Source organism: Hyla sarda, chromosome 6 (genome assembly GCF_029499605.1).
Source record: "Hyla sarda isolate aHylSar1 chromosome 6, aHylSar1.hap1, whole genome shotgun sequence".
NCBI classification, from domain to species: Eukaryota; Metazoa; Chordata; class Amphibia; order Anura; family Hylidae; genus Hyla; species Hyla sarda.
The window spans coordinates 155,542,482-155,558,369 of NC_079194.1; the positions used below are offsets into that span (position 1 = coordinate 155,542,482).

Below are 15,888 nucleotides of genomic sequence, written 5' to 3' on the forward strand. Positions count from 1 at the left end.
GCGGTCACAGTGTTAGAGAACGAGCGTGGACACCGGCTGAACGGGTGACCTAAGTCACCACACAAGTTACACCGAATCTGCCCACAGGTGGCCGCCAGATGACCCACCCCACAGCAGAGGGCGCATATCTGCTGAGTGCAGTTGGCACTAAAGTGGTTTGGGTCACCTGTGACACAGCTTCGGCTGCCCCTGGTAGAAGATCTGAATCCTGTCGCGTCCCAGGAAGGCGGCCGAAGGGATGTGGGTGACCGTGTTCCCTGAACGCCTGAGACGAACGGAAAACGTCCAGGCCCAAGACCATATATTGTGCTCGTCAAAGTTCTTCCGGGGGACGTCCGTCACCTCCCCGTACCTGCCCAGCCAGGTCATAATGTCATAACAAGAAAGTGACTCGTTACGGGTCAAAACGGTCACTTTCTTTAACAGCGAAATCTCACCATCCAGGCTCGTTTTTCATCAGCTCATAATTAGACCAAAAGAGATCTAGTCCTTCCGGCCTAACTAAGCTGACGTCAAACTCGGAGGAGCCGAAGGGGTGAATCAGGGCAAAGATGTCCCCAGCCCTGAAACCCATTCAGAAAAGAAGCTCCACCACCTTGCCCCTTTGGGGGCACGCATCTTCACCTTTCCAGACCAAACGGGACACATTCCTGTGACCTACCTCCTGCCCGGGTGTCTGGAGGGACCATACGGTCTCCCCATTGCTCTCTCGGAACGCTCCCAGACCATGTCTCTCCACCCAAAAAGACAGGTCCATCTCCTTTCCCTCTACCTGGAGCATCCTTTCTCCTCTCTTTAGTGCCTCCAGGAGGCGCCGTTGCAAGTGACCTTCACCAGATGCAGGAGGTAAAGATCCTACTGAACCCTCAGCCGCCACACTTGCATAACTCCTGACGACCGGGGGGCAGCCGGACCAGACACCGTCCCTACATCCCCGCCTAGGCCACCTGTACTGCCACAAAAGCCACTCTTATTCCTACCATCCACACCACTACTACTACTCTCATTCACACCACTACTCCTCCCATCTGCACCATTACCACTCCTCTCATTCACACCACTACCACTCCTCCTATTCACTCCACTATCACCACTCTTATTCACTTCACTGCCACTCCTCCCGATCACTCCACTTCCACTCCTCCCATCTGCACAACTACCACTCCTCTCATTCACTCCACTATCACCCCTCTCATTCACACCACTACCACTGCTCCCATCTACACCACTACCACTGCTCCCATCTGCACCACTACCACTCCTCCCATCTGCACCACTACCACTCCTCCCATTTGCACCACTGCCACATACACCCCTCTCATCCACAGCACTACCACTCCCATCTTTCACACACCTTCTATAAACATTGCTTTTATTGACAGTATTTTTGGGATCAGCAGCTGCTTCACCCACTACCTCTGGGCTGGCCTGGACATGCTTTAGCTTGGCCTTTTTGTACATTCTCAGGTCACTGCCATTGGCGGCTGCCATTGTCGGTGATGCTGACTCCTCCTCCATTCGAGATGTTACCGCCGACATCACCTCCCGAAGCTGAGGCTGCCCCTCCGGGCGCACCTTCACCCCTCCTCCTGCCACTGGTGTGCAGGGACTCCCCTCTCTCACAGGGGAGATCCTGCAGTGCCCGCGCCACACACTGCGCCCAACCGCATGGGCTCAGCAGCGGGTCCTGAAACCTGGATGCTCCCCCCCCCTCACAGGGGAGTGCCCCGCAGCACCAACACTACTAGCAGCGCCCAGGGGACCGCCCCCTGAGCAGAAGATCTCACCACACACCTCAGGCGCCTGGACACCCCCCCCCCTCAGGTAAGTGCCCCGCAGGGCTAGTAACATTGCCCACAATACTCGGGGAACCGCTCCCCTTGCAAACTGCCGCATAACTATTGCCCACCATTAGCCCGTCCTGCTCTTCCCTACCAGCAGGACGCGTGACTGTAGCACCCGCGGCCATGTTGGATGCAGCACTGTACCCCCGTGCTGGTCCCGTTCCACAGCAGAAGCGGGATCTGGCAGGGTGGGGGGCCCAGCAGCCTGAACCAACTTTTCAGGTGGCCCAGACTGCTGGATAGGAGAGAAAACAAACTTTATCTGCTCCTCAGCCTTTTTCTTCTTTTTCTTCCTCTCCTCAGGGCCCAGGTCCTGGCCAAAACTGAAATTTTCCAGACGGGTGGGTGACTCCTGCATCACTATGGCCCGCAGGAGCCCCCCACCGACTGGGCCACTGTCACCGCCATCATTACTGTCACTTTCCTCAGAGGTGGCTGGTAAGGCGCCTTGGGCAGGGTTGATGTAATCCGCACTCGGGGTGACAGAGGTCTTAGGGATACACGGGGTATCACACAGATCCCCCTCACTCTCATCACCCTCACTGCCGCCATCTCCCTCACCACCTTCCTCCATCTTCTCTTCCGTAACACACAAGCACTCTTCCTCCCCCTGACTATCCTCTTCCTCCTTCACAGGGGTCCACATGGTTTTATAGCGGTCTTCATTCTTAAATTTTTCTTTAAACATGCCTGCTCCCTCTATAATCAGCATTCGGGCTCTCACCACCTCCTGCTCCTCTGCCTTCAGCTCACACACCCTGGCAGCGAACCTTGCCCTCATAGCCTTGGCAGAGTTATCTGTTTGGTAGCGGGCAAACTTCAGGTCTTCCCTTATGATTTTCAGCTTTTTTCCCAGCTGCTCATATTCTACAAGATTTGCCTGCATGCAGGAACCGAAGGTAGCTAGCGACTCCCTGGGTCCCTTCACCCCCCATTGCTGGGGTTCCATAATATCAGACACAGTCCCCGAAGACATAACCAAAAGCTTCTTACCGGACGCCTTGCGGATTCCAGCAACAGACGGGGGAGTGGGCTCCACATTACTGCGGAGCCTGCTGGATCTTCTCACCTGTCCTGGGAATCGGCCGTAGCTCTCTCACTTCCACCCCCCGCCGGCCTAGTTCGAGGGGTGGAAGTCTGGGGCTCCATAGCAGGAGGCTGTCCCAAGGAAGCTGCCACCCTCCTGGGGAAAAGGCTGTAGGAAACACTGCTTCAATCCTCTCTCTCTGGAAAACTCTGGAAGTCAGACACACCCAACAGCTGCTGTGTTCCACAGGAAGTGCTCTCTGCTGACACCTCTGTCCATGTCTGGAACTGTCCGGAGTAGGAGCAAATCCCCATAGCAAACCTCTCCTGCTCTGGACAGTTCCTGACATGGACAGAGGTGGCAGCAGAGAGCACTGTGGTCAGACTGGAAAAAACTACTCAAATTCCTCAGGAGCATACAACAGTACTGATGAATTAAGTTTTTTTTAAAGAAGTAATTTACAACTCTGTTTAACTTTTTGGCAACAGTTGATTTGATTTGATTTGTTTTCTACCTGAGTACCCCTTTAACCTCATGACACGTTAAAAAAACTGCACATCTGCAATTGAAAGCATCTGTAATAGATCAATACGCAGTGAATTATTGAAATTTAAAATATGTGTCACAAACTTGAGGTTATTCACTCGCGTGGATCGCCATCTCCACAGTCTAAGACATCTCAAACTGCAGACCACACAAAAATGTTTGTATAAACTGGCCTCAGCCTGCTTTATTCTTCATCTACAAATGGAAAACATTGGCAACCATATGCACATAGGACAAAACCAAAACCTGCTCATCTGAGAGCTAGCTAACATAGGACAGTATCTCTAACTATTAGTTTGTAGCCTAATGCTCCACAGCACCAGCCATGTCTTACCAGACTTGGATTCATCAAGGCTGAAGCTCCCACAGGCCTGGCCTAGCCTGTGTCTCACACTTGGAGCCTTTTACTGAGAGACAAAGCTCTCTTTTCACAGAGGTCTTTCACTAACTATAGGTCTCTTTTAACAAGCCTAATCAACTCTAAGCAGGAGTGAAATATAGCTGGAGTAGAATATATCTGGGATGAAATTTGCTCCCTTACACTCTTCCCAACTCCCACATCCAGCTCCTGTTTTTGGATTGGATTTGATTGGATTTATAGAAAAAATTGCTCCCCGTCTGTCTCCAGGTTGACTGTGGTTCTGCAGCTCAGTTCCATTTAAGTGAATGGAGCCAAGTTGTAATACCATACACAACCTGGGGACAGACATGGAGCTGTTTTTGATGTTTTTCTATTCCTTTCCTAATTAATTGAATTTAACCGGTTGCTGACGAAGGACGAGCCGGCTCGTCCTGAGACGGTAAGCGGTGTACCGCGCGGCCCCCAGCTGATTCCTGTATTCCTGTAGCTGGGGGCCGGTGTTAAAAGCCGACATGCGGTGATTGCTGCGGCCGGCTATTAACCCTTTAGATCGCGGCTGTCAAAGTTGACAGCGGCATCTAAAGGTACATTTCAACGCTCACTGGTGGTCCAGTGGGGTGGATGGCCCACCGACCCCCACAACGCGATCCACTGCTGAGGTAGCCGGAGGGCTTACCTCTCCTTCACTGCCGGCTCCTGTGCTCTGAATGATAAAACCTGGCAGGGCCAGGCTTTATCAATCGAGCGCAGAGCACACAGATCAGGGTGGTTTTATGAAACCACATTGATCTGTATGAGAAATCTAATGATTCCTCCTAAAAGTCCCCTAAGGGGACTAAAAGTGTAAAAATAAAAAGTAAAAAAAAAAATTTTAAACACACATATTAACCCCTACCTTATTAAAAGATTAAATCACCCCCCTTTTCCCAAATTCCATATAAAAAATATGTAACCATAATAAAAATAAATATATGTGGTATTGCCGCGTGCGTAAATGTCAGAAGTATAAAAATATATCGTTAAATAAAGTGCACGGTCAATGGCGTTCGAGCAAAAAAATTCCAAAGTCCAAAATAGCATATTTTTGGTCACTTTTTAGATCATGAAAAAATGAATAAAAAGCTATCAAAAAGTCCGATCAGTACAAAAACGGTACAGCTAAAAACTAGATCACGGCTCTAAAAGTACCGCTAGATCACGGCGCAAAAAATGAGCCCTCATACCGCCCTGTAAAATAAAAAAGTTATAGGGGTCAGAAGATGACAATTTTTAACATATACATTTTTTGTGCATGTAGTTATGATTTTTTCCAGAAGTACGACAAAATCAAACCTATATAAGTAGGGTATCATTTTAATCATATGGACCTACAGAATAAAGAAAAGGTGTAATTTTTACCGAAAAATGTACTGCGTAGAAACGGAAGCCCCCAAAACTTACAAAATGGTGTTTTTTCTTCTATTTTGTCGCACAATTATTATTTTTTTTGGTTTTGCCGTAGATTTTTGTGTAAAATGACTGATGTTATTACAAAGTAGAATTGGTGGCGCACAAAATAAGCCATCATATGGATTTGTAGGAGGAAAAAACAAAAGTGCAAAAACGGAAAAACCCTGCGTCCTTAAGGGGTTAAACATGCCTGGGAAGAAGTGCACCTAGTACCCCTTGGACCCCTTGGTCACTTCACACTGTAATGTACTTACAGCTAAAGTAAGTGATTCATAACTGATGTTGTGTCCTCTGGTTGGCGTCGTCCTCTTTCCTTTTCTTCTCTATTCGGCTTAGACCGCCATAATGGCTTCTTCCAGCCAGAACTTAATCTACAAAACAAACATGTTAGACTCTGCATTTTCCAGTGTGTCCACCCCCCCCCCCCCCCACACACACACACACACCTCTACACAATCTCCTCATCTATAGGCTCAAACTGTAATAATGTACACCTTGGTGTCCTGCACAGTAAAAGTGGGTAGAATAGAGGGTCTCCCATTAAGTAGGTATATACCCCCCTCCACAGTAGGCAGGTAGGTAAAGCTGCACAATTTGGGGAAAGAGTACGATTGCGAATATGGAGGTAAATATTGCGATTTAGATATGTGATTGCTATATAATAAACAAGTGGTGAAATCTCCCCCATTTTATGTCCATCCCCTCATCTTATGTTAAACCCCCCCCCATTTTATATAGCCTTTTCCCTCATAGGCTATGGGGGATGGCTATATGAAAGGAGGGAAAAGGCTATATGAGGGGATAGGTTTTTGTCCACGATACGTCTCCTTTAAGGACACAGGGCATACATGTATGCCCTGCGCCCGCTTCCCTTCTATGATGTACACTCAGGAGCTGAGTGCGTGTCATAGTGGGATGGTCGCGGCAGTTGATCCGTTGCTAATGCCAGACATCACTGATCGTGGCGATGCCTGGCATTAAGCCTTTAGATGCTGCAATTAAAAACGGGGGAGCTGATCGGTAAACCATGGTGAAACCATTGATCAGCTGAGGGGATGGCAGGAGGACCTTTACCTGCCCCCCTCACTGTCCGATCAGCACTCGAAGGCTACAGGCTGGAGCAATGAAGCGCCAAAAAGACTGATCAATGCTATAGCATTGTTCAGTGTATGCAATCTTACGATTGCATTTAATAGTCTCCTATTGGCACTAAAAAATAGTGTAAAATGTAAATAAAAAAGAAAAGTAATAAATGTGATTCAACCCCTTCCCTAATAAAAGTTTGAATCACCCCCCCCTTCCTATTTAAAAGAAAAAAAATATGTAAACAAAAAATAAACATATGTGGTATCACCGCATGCGTAAATGTCCGAGCTATAAAAATATAATGTTAATTAAACTGAACGGTCAATGGCATATACATAATACAATACAAAGTTGGTGACGCAAAAAACAAGCCCTCATATGGGTCTGTAGGTAGAAAATTAAAAGCCCTATGATTAGATAGTAAGGAGGAAAAAACAAAAGTGCAGAAAAGAAAAAACTCTGAGTCCGGAGTTAAAGGGATACTCCGGGGAACTAAACCCATAGCCCATCTTTTCCCTCTCACCAAACTATGTATTTGTCTAAATATCATTCATTAGCTATATACAGCAGTTTTCCTCTTTTAGACGTCACTTACATGCAGGTAGTGAAAGAAATGTGTAATTCTCAAATCCACCTTGTCTCCTCAGTGAGAGCTAGTCCCCTCCCTTCATGACAACACCAGGTGATCTCTGTCTGGTCTAGAGCTCTGGCTGTACAGCCACACCTCCCTTCCCCTCCTCTCCCTGTGTGCAGTGTGAGAAGCTCAGTGAAGATTCTCAGTCACAACTCAGCACAGAACTTTCCTGTATAGATATAATCACTGACTGCTACCATTCAGAGCACAGCATGCTTTATTGCTGGGGAAAGGATAGTTTAAGAGAAAATACATATATCGTGTGAGGCTGACTGTTTTCATTACAGCATGCACACAGATAGTGAAAGTGAAAGCAATTGGCTGGCAGTCATTACACAGAGCTGCACCGACTTCTGGGAGTTGTAGTCTGTTCTGCAAACAAGGGAAAAAAAAGTATTTAGGAGACATCAGGGGCCAAAGGAGCTGCCAAAACCACATGGATAACTACAGGAGGCACAGAACAGATATTGTGGTGGCTTTGGGGCATTTTAATTTTTATTAACTTCCCTGGAGTACCCCTTTAAAGCTGGTGATAGGTACAAGAGGTTTCTTATTACTGAGATGTGGGTTATGTATTCACTATTGATCTGGGATTATTTTCTTATGTTTTTTTTTTCTTTTTTTGGCTTCCCAGGTAACTTCAGGTAATAAAAATCTTGCAGTTTTTCCAGAAAGTTTGAAAAGGATAATTTTTTAATCTTTGATGCTCTCCTGACTCCCAAGGGAGTATCCACATGTTGCAGTTTTACTGCGATTTTTCTGAAATTGTGGCAAGAAATGGCACTAATTTACCGTGATTAGCATAATCACTGACACGAACCGGCAGGACTGGAAGTGGATCCTCTGAACCAGAGAGGCGATGACGCGGGTTGTACCAGAGGACCGGTTCTAAGTGGTTACTGGTTTTCATCAGAGCCCGCCGCAAGGCGGGATGGACTTGCTGCGGTGGTAACCACCAGGTTGTATCCTCCAATAGCAACTCGACCTCTCTGGTGGCTGATATGGCGTGGTACACAGGGAGCAGGCAAGAGCGTAGTCGGACGTAGCAGAGGTCAGGCCAGGCGGCAAGGGTTCACAGGCGAGTAAACGGTAGCAAAGGCTTCGGCAGTTGGCAAGGCAATAAACACTGTAGGGAACGCTTTCTCAGAGGCACAAGGCACAAAGATCCGGCAAGGGCAGGAAGGGGCAGGTGCCTTTTATTGGAATTAGACAATGGGAGGTGTGGAACCAGCGCACCAATTACCGGGCAGGGCCGCGCGCGCCAGGGATGCCGCACGGGGAGCAGGTGAGCTGAACGGGGACGCGGAGCGTGAGCGGGGACCAACCGCCACGCTAGCCGCGTCCCTGCCAGAGTGAGACCCGCGCTCCCGGTCAGTGTGTTTGACCGGGAGACGCCGGGACCCCAGAAGGGAGGACACAGGCAGCGGGCGCTCCGGTCCGGAGGTGGAGGCCAGAGCGCTCGCTGTGACAATCGCGTCAAAAAAATCTGATATTTTACTGCGATTATGCAAATCGCACTACATTAGCGCCATTTCTTACCATGATTTCAGAACAATCGCAGTAAAACTGCAACATGTGGATACTTAGCTTGGGAGTCAGGAGAGCATTACAGATTAAAATATTAAATGAGATGCATCTTAATATGGCAGCTTGCTGAGGGTGCACAGATATGCTGTAGCCAGCACAGTGCAGGGAGAATTTGGGAGGCCCTGAAAGCATGAATAGAGACTCACCCGTAGGTCCTTCACATCTCCGCTCGCACAGTGAGTGTTGATATCGGCCACATGATTGGAGAAGCCCCGGCGCCCCTACCATCTGTCTCTGCGCTCTATCACCCAGATGTCTCCTTTCTCCCTAGTGACAGATTAGGTAGTGACTGCAGTTTAGGTAGTGCTACACACAACAGGGGACCATTAATTCCCGCACCTGGAGGAGCCTATGTGGCAGGGCCTGGACTACGGGGCCGGTTTTACTGTCAGTGCCATACCCACGCTCTGGCGGCCTGCGCCACTGTGCCTGGGATAATCACATATCTCTTAAAAGATGCAAATACAAAGGAAAATATAAGGGTAGACTAGACGGATCAAGTGGTCTTTTTCTGCCAACAATGTTTCTATGTTTCTATGCAGCTTACCAAAAACACTTATACATACATATGCTTCTTTATCCCCATATCCAGCTTCTTTCCTATAAAACAACCCACCCTGGTAAACTTACAATAAACAAGCTCAATTGCATTCAGCATTCACAAACACATTAGCAGCTGACTGAGAGATAAGAATAATATGCTGCTAATATGTCTATGAAAAGGGAAAAGGCAATAAGGAACTTGGGAGGGGATGTAAACTCTGAGAGCTGAGACAGAAATACTGCAAGGAGATTACAAAAGCTAACTGTAAGTAATAGATCTCACCTCAGGGCTTAATTCACAGCTTTTATTTACTACTGCTCTATAATGCCCTCCTATAATGCTGCTGCTTCTTAGGGTGTACTATAAGGTCTGTGTATGGAAGAAATTGTAAAGGTTAGGTTCCACCCACTAGCTTAGGGACAGCCAGGGGCAAAACAAGAGTCTCATGGGCCCCAGGAAAAATATTAGATTCGGACCCCCTTCTTCCAACAAGCATTTACAGAAAACAAATCTTCAAATAATAGTCATACAGGGAGCAAATACTATAACCATATGTGGTGAACCAGGAGAGTTGTATTAATGTGCATAAAGAAGCCAAGGAAAGATGGAAAAATCTCCAAAAGGCATCAAATTACAGATTAGACATTCTTATAATATGTCAACAAAAGTTAGATTTTATTTCCATCATTTACACTTTCAAAATAACAGAAAACAAAAGAATGGTGTCTGCTATAGTTTGGGCACCCTGCAGAATTTATAGCATGCACTGCCCCCTTTGCAAAGCTGAGACCTGCCAGTGTCATGGATTGTTCTCAATCATCATCTGGGAAGACCAGGTGATGTCAATCTCAAAGGTCTTAAATGCCCAGACTCATCTGACCTTGCCCCAACAATCAGCACCATGGGTTCTTCTAAGCAGTTGTCTAGAAATCTGATACTGAAAATAGTTGATGCTCACAAAGCTGGAGAAGGCTATAAGAAGATAGCAAAACGTTTTCAGATGTCAATATCCTCTGTTCCGAATGTAATTAAGAAATGGCAGTCATCAGGAACAGTGGAAGTTAAAGGGGTGCTCCGGTGGTTAATTGTTTTGACTATATGGCATTTTCTTTGTAAGTTTAGTTTTTTTGCAATATACATGTTATATGTTTTGGCAGCATGTGTGTGTTTTGCTTACCTGTTTGTTGGGCAGGAAGTTCTGTAGTTCAGAGTGAGTGAGTCTGTGAGTGAGTGAGTCTGTTGTGGACAAGATGTCATAGCTTTTTTTTTTTTTTTTTTTCTGTCTGCATGAGATAAATAAGCCACGCCCCCTCATCTCATCCAGCTGAGTACACAGCTCCTCACATCCCCTCCCCTGCTCTGTATTCTAAGGATGCAGGTCTGCACAGGAGAAGGAACACAGAGAAGATAAGTGTGTTATCTGAAGGGGAGGATGACAAGGTGCACGGGCTGGGGATGTATGGACTGCAGGGGAATAAATCTCATACTGGAAATTATCTCTATATGTGAAGGGAGAGGGGAGGACTCCTGAATGACACATGCTGGGAGTTGTAGTACCTGTTGTGTGTGTGTGTGTGTGTGTGTGTGTGTGCATTCTAGTGTTTGCAAACCAGTGTACATCCAGCTGTTGCAAAACTACAACGCCCAGCATGCCCTGACAGACTTTGGGCATGCTGGGAGTTGTAGATTTGCAACAACTGGAGGCACACTGGTTGGGAAACACTGTTCTAGCCTATTCAGCATACACATCATATTACACCAGTGTTTCACAACCAGTGTGCCTCCAGCTGTTGCAAAACTACAACTCCTAGCATGCCCAGAGGCTGTCAGGGCATTCTGGGAGTTGTAGTTTTGCAGCACCTGGAGGCACCCTGGTTGGGAAACACTGGTGTATGCCCTACAGAGGTGTGGTGAACTACAACCCCCAGGAGACTACAGAGGCAGCATGCTGGTGTTATACCACAGACTGAAGACTCCTGAATGACACATGCTGGGAGTTGTAGTCCCTTTTGTGTGTATGACAGTGTATCCCAACCAAGGCTGATTTATATTAGTGTGCTGTGTATAAGGGGGCTGACCCGGGAAAATAGTAGGATGGATAAAGGGCGGAACAAACAAACCAAAAAAAAAGGAGTCGCCCCAAACCAGCAAGGCATGTAGCATGCTGGGATTTGTAGTTTTCAGCACAGCAAGAAACAAGAAATAGAAGGAAAGATAGGAAAACAAATTGGGGGATAAAAAGACAACAAAGAACGGAAATAGAGTCGTCTAAACAACAAGAATAGAAATGAACCAAAACAAATAGGGTAAGTCAAAAACAGAAAAACATGTTGACCACTGGAGTACCACTTTAAAGCAAGATCTGGAAGACCAAGAAAAATAGACAGAACAGCTTGCAGGATTGTGAGAAAAACAATTCAAAGCCCACGTTTGACTGCACAATCCCTCCAGAAAGATCTGGCAGACACTGGATTTGTGGTACACTATTCCACTATAAAGAGATACTTGTACAAATATGGTCTTCATGGAAAAAACCTCTTCTATGTCCTCACTACAAAAATCAGCGTTTGAACTTTGCAAATGAACATATAGACAAGCCTGATGCATTTTAGAAACAAGTTCTGTGGACCGATGAGGTTAAATTTTTACTTTTTGGCCGGAATAAGCAAAGGTACGTTTGGAGAAGAAGGGGAACAGAATTTAATGAAAATAATCTCTGTCCAACTGTTAAGCATGGGGGTGGATCAATCATCCTTTGGGGTTGTATTGCAGCCAGTGGCACGGGGAACATCTCACGAGTAGAAGGAAAAATTGATTCAATAAAATTTCAGCAAATTTTGGATGCTAACTTGATGCCATCTGTGAAAAAGCTGAAGTTAAAGAGAGGATGGCTTCTACAAATTGATAATGATCTTAAACACACCTCAAAATCCACGGGGGATTACATCAAGAGGCGTAAACTGAAGGTTTTACCATGGCCTTCACAATCTCCTGACCTCAACATAATTGAAAATCTATGGATAGACCTTAAAAGAGCAGTGCATGACAGACAGCCCAGAAATCTCAAAGAACTGGAAGACTTTTGTAAGGAAGAATGGGAAAAGATACCTCAAACAAGAATTGAAAGACTCTTGGCTGGCTACAAAAAGCGTTTACAAGCTGTGATACTTGCCTAAGGGGGCAGTACAAGATATTAACTCTGCAGGGTGCCCAAACTTTTGCAGATGCCATTTTATTTGTTTTCTGTTATTTTGAAAGTGTAAATGATGGAAATAAAATCTAATTTTGTTGACATCATAGGAATGTCTAATCTGTAATTTGATGCCTTTTGGAGATTTTTCCATCTTTCCTTGGCTTCTTTATGCACATTAATAGAAATTTTTACCTGGGGATCCCAAACTTTTGATCCCCACTGTATGCAACAGTCTCTATACATAATAGTCTCTTAAGAGGTAACCGGAATGCAGGTTCCTCACAGGTTTTGCTGGGACTTTGAAGCAGTGAGCTTTGATGCCGGCCACTATGCTACCAATTATAATATTTAAGCTGGTAGTAGTCACACAGGATTTGATAGATTGAGCTTTGTAACTCATGGTTTAGTGGCTGCTGGTTCTTTCAGGATTTGGCCTAGTTGAAATGAGATTTGTGCTTGCTTCCATGTACAGGTCCTAAGAGAGAGAATTTAGTGGCTACAGCCCTTTATATAATGAGGGGCTGGACTAAGCTTATTGGTCATCACATGACCCTGGAAGGTCCTTAAACAATAGTACAACCATTATTATAATCATATGACCTGCTATGATCCTATACATTTACAATACCTATGTATATACATGAAATATTACATAATTTATATGAGACGACCAGGGGTAAGCCCTGCGGGAGAGCCCTATGGGAATGAAGGGACTCTGGCTGAGGGGACTTTACACAGGGACAGGACCAGGTCCTGTACCGGGACATCACACATATATCTTATCATTATAATTGTACAAATCCCAATAAACCAAGACCAATATTACTAATAATGCCAGTATACAAGGAGCAGTTAATACCACTACAACATGACCATATATGACCATCAGAAAGTGAATGAATAATACCACCATACTGTTACTGAATTCAGATACAATTACGCATATGGTGTACACATCCTATAGGGTTATCAACTTCACTCAAAATGTATACACCAAATAAGTGATTACAATTACACAGATGATGTGTTGTTGGAGTCATTTCTGTCAGTAACTTATCTGCCACACTCCTATTTTGCATTCTGGTCCCAGCTTCTCTGCCGCTTATGCCTAAAGCAATGAGACATCCCCTGTTTCTGATGGGAACCAGTGCCTTGTGGTGTGGCACTTCTCTCTCTGCCATGGGAAGGTGGAGCTGGCCAATCAGACCTGGTGCTAGCATTAATGCTTCCCAGTTGTGTGTATATAAACAAGCATCTTCCACAGACGCCTATAATTGGTCTTTCAAAGTCTTTAATAACATTCCTATTGTATTCAACTTTCCTTGGATCCTGGCTGTTTGCCTTGTTCCATGGCTGATTTTGGATGCTGATTTGGATCTAACGTCACTCTCCCGGTTTGACCTCTGCCTTTTGGCTCTGATTCCGTACTGCTTTGCTATACTGGTTTTGACCCTTCGCCTGTTTCTTTGGTTTATCCTTTAGCACTGATTTTTTTCTTTTACGTGCCTCTTTGGTATTGACCTGGCTTCTCTGACTTTCCCTTTACCCTGAGGCTAGTGTCGGAACTGTCACCCAGTTGGGGGTCCACTGTTTAGGGTGGATTGTCCATGCAGGTAGTCCAGGGCTGCTTTGTTCATGATGTGACAGTTCTCTCTTTCTTTTTTTTCTCCATTCAGCCCAGATGGCCATTGCAACTTTATCCAGCATGACTTGTCATTGCAAAACCTGCCAAACAAACATCTTAGGCTGCTTGTATTTCCAGAAGGCTCCTTACCCACCCATGATGCCTCAAATGGTAAAAAATAATCAAGACAGCCCAATCAATTAGAGTGTTCCTTTTATGCCCACACTCCGTAAGATGGCCCCTCTTTGTGCCCTCAGTCAGTATAATGGCCTCCCTTTGCACCACCCAAACAGTAGTTTGCCTCCTTTGTGCCCGTACACTTTAGTTTTCCCCCTTTGACACCCCCCCCCCATACACACACAGTAGTTTTTCTCCCTTTGTGCCTATCCCTCAGTGGTACAGCCCTTGTGTGCCCCCAACAAGGTCAGAGGTTAACACTTTTTGTCACCTATACCTCACTGCTAGATCAGGTGTGTTGTGCTGTGTGCTCTGAGGGAAGGCCTAGCTCAAATCTACTTCATCTGGCCATTCTTCAAGGATCTCCCGTATGGTGGAAGTTCATGCCCCGACAGAGAAGGCTTCAATACCTTGATAGAATCCTACATACCAGGATTCATCTACCCATCTTACAAGTCAGTATAAATCCATTTGGTGAAAGCACCACAAGTCCCAGCAAGGCAACAGGGCTCCCAATAGGTTATGTTGCATCCTCTCACCCACAACCAACTGTCTGTGTAATATCATCTGCAGCCAGCTCAGTAAAGACAGTTATCCATAACCTGATGTTGGTGTGTTCATTTACTCCCCGTGTCTGGCCCAGGAGAAGCTGCATAGGCGTGCGCACGGGGTGTGCCGGGTGTGCACAGACACACTCTAATCACCGCGGCCGCGGCCCGCTGCTGCAGGACTTTTTTTTTTCTCCCTACTAAACCCCAGCCCCACCGGACATCCCCGACAGTCACAATCATACATGATGACATAGGCGTGCACACGGGGTGTGCCGGGTGTGCACAGGCACACCCTAATCACCGCGGCCAGGGCCCGCTGCTGCAGGACTTTTTTTTTTCTCCCTACTAAACCCCAGCCCCACCGGACATCCCCGACAGTCACAATCATACATGATGAGGATGTAGTCCTGAGCTGTGAGCCTACATAATGTAGGCTCACAGTTCAGGACTACATCCCCATCATGTATGGCAGCAGGCAGCAGGGATAGAGCGTCCGGAGCCGCAAATTAAAAAAAAAATGCATTTCTAAACATCCGGTGTGCCCTGAAAGACTTTCAGGGCACACCGGATGTTTAAAAATGCATTTTTTTTTTAATTAGCGGAATTTGCGGCTCTATCCCCTGTCCTCCGGTCGCTCTATCCCCTGTCCTTTGGCCGCTCTATCCCCCATCCTCCGGCCGCTCTATCCCCGTCCTCCGGCCGCTCTATCCCCCGTCCTCCGGCCGCTCTATCCCCCATCCTCCGGCCGCTCTATCCCCCGTTCTCCGGCCGCTCTATCCCCTGTCCTCCGGCCGCTCTATCCCCCGTCCTCCGGCCGCTCTATCCCCTGTCCTTCGGCCGCTCTATCCCCCGTCCTCCGGCCGCTCTATCCCCTGTCCTCTGGGCCGCTCTATCCCCTGTCCTCTGGGCCGCTCTATCCCCGTCCTCTGGGCCGCTCTATCCCAGTCCTCTGGGCCGCTCTATCCCCCTTCCTCCGGGCCGCTTTTCCCCCTTCCCCGGCCGCGCACACTGCTGCGCTAACTGCAGGGGCTGCCCCGCAGCTGCGCATGTCTGCCTCCACCTACTGGGATGATCCTGGCCGCAACTCCTGGCACCGAGTGTCCATTCCTCGGCATGAGGAAGAAGGGGGTGATGGTGCAAAGTGTTCAGCAGATGGGAGTGGACGTGCCCGGCCTCTGACCCCAACATGGCTGCCGCAGGTAAGAAAAGTGCACAGACCGAGGACGGGAGGGGGGTGGTATGTATGGTGTGTGTAGTATGTGTGT

The 15,888-nt window shown here is 47.0% G+C and overlaps 1 protein-coding gene and 1 long non-coding RNA gene across 2 annotated transcripts in view; one reads left to right on the forward strand and one right to left on the reverse strand.

Moving 5' to 3' along the window:
* The window catches only part of N4BP1 (NEDD4 binding protein 1), a 106,020-nt gene that overhangs the window by 25,299 nt on the left and 64,833 nt on the right, over nucleotides 1-15,888 (forward strand). The window lies entirely within an intron of this gene.
* The window catches only part of LOC130276369 (uncharacterized), a 30,423-nt gene continuing 21,812 nt past the window's right edge, over nucleotides 7,278-15,888 (reverse strand). Inside the window, exons 2-3 of the long non-coding RNA XR_008845099.1 lie at nucleotides 8,681-8,801; nucleotides 7,278-7,319 (exon numbers count right to left, since the gene is read on the reverse strand). This is a non-coding gene — a long non-coding RNA (uncharacterized LOC130276369). The remainder of the gene's footprint in view (nucleotides 7,320-8,680; nucleotides 8,802-15,888) is intronic.